The sequence below is a fragment of the Sardina pilchardus genome, chromosome 22, assembly GCF_963854185.1.
Source record: "Sardina pilchardus chromosome 22, fSarPil1.1, whole genome shotgun sequence".
NCBI classification, from domain to species: domain Eukaryota; kingdom Metazoa; phylum Chordata; class Actinopteri; order Clupeiformes; family Clupeidae; genus Sardina; species Sardina pilchardus.
The window spans coordinates 1437291-1438163 of record NC_085015.1 but is presented as its reverse complement, the minus strand read 5'-3'; the positions used below and the strand labels follow the sequence as shown (position 1 = coordinate 1438163).

Genomic DNA, 873 nt, shown 5'->3' with positions numbered 1-873 from the left:
TTCATCACAATCAACTAAATATCTTTTTTTTTTTTTTTTTGCGTAGTGGAGATGAGGGCGCCACCAGCAAGCAATTATGCATAGGGCGGCGAAATTGCCAGTAGCGTCACTGTATGTGTGTGTGTGTGTGTGTGTGTGTGTGTGTGTGTGTGTTTTCTGTTTCTCTCTCTCTCTCTCTCTCTCTCTCTCTCTGTATGTGTGTGTGTGTGTGTGTGTGTGTGTGTGTGTGGACGCGAGGATAAATACCGACGCTACCGCTGGCCTCATCTCCACACCAACTCCTCCCCGCGTGCAGCTCCCCGGTCTCCGGTACATCAACTTAACGGATCTGCTGAATGTCCGGTACATCAACCTAACGGATCTGCCGAGTGTCCGGTACGTCAACTTAACGGATCTGCTGAGTGTCCGTGACGCACGAGGATCTGTGCGAAGAAGGACACCCTTTAAGTTTTCTGAAAAACACATTTCTATTGTTTCAAAAAAGTAGGCTACTTGTAGCCTATTAAATGGTCAATTTGAAGGAAACGGTCGCTTGTCCGACGAGGAAGTGATTTAATGGGGACACACACATAACACACTTGTGTGCAAGATGCTGGCCATCCCGAGCGAGGCGGACTCTTCAAAAGAAGGATCGGAAGGAGTGTGTCGTCGCCGGTACCGGGCTGCATTTTAAGTCCGTTGCCATAGTAGCATCTTTGGACTCAACTCAACCGGATCAGCCTCCGGTTCAGAACCCGTGTCCGCGTGAAGGGAGAAGTGCCGGGACGTCACCATGGACAGCGCCTAGGCTCAAGGTGAGTCACACACACACACACACACACACACACACACACACACACACACACACACACACACACACACACACACACAAGG

General features: G+C 50.1%; 1 protein-coding gene across 1 annotated transcript in view; it reads left to right on the top strand.

Moving 5' to 3' along the window:
- Nucleotides 1-281: 281 nt before the first annotated feature.
- The window catches only part of LOC134070216 (somatostatin receptor type 5-like), a 19289-nt gene continuing 18697 nt past the window's right edge, over nucleotides 282-873 (top strand). The window contains exon 1 of the mRNA XM_062526494.1: nucleotides 282-794. The gene's annotated coding sequence lies outside the window, so the exon portion shown is untranslated. The remainder of the gene's footprint in view (nucleotides 795-873) is intronic.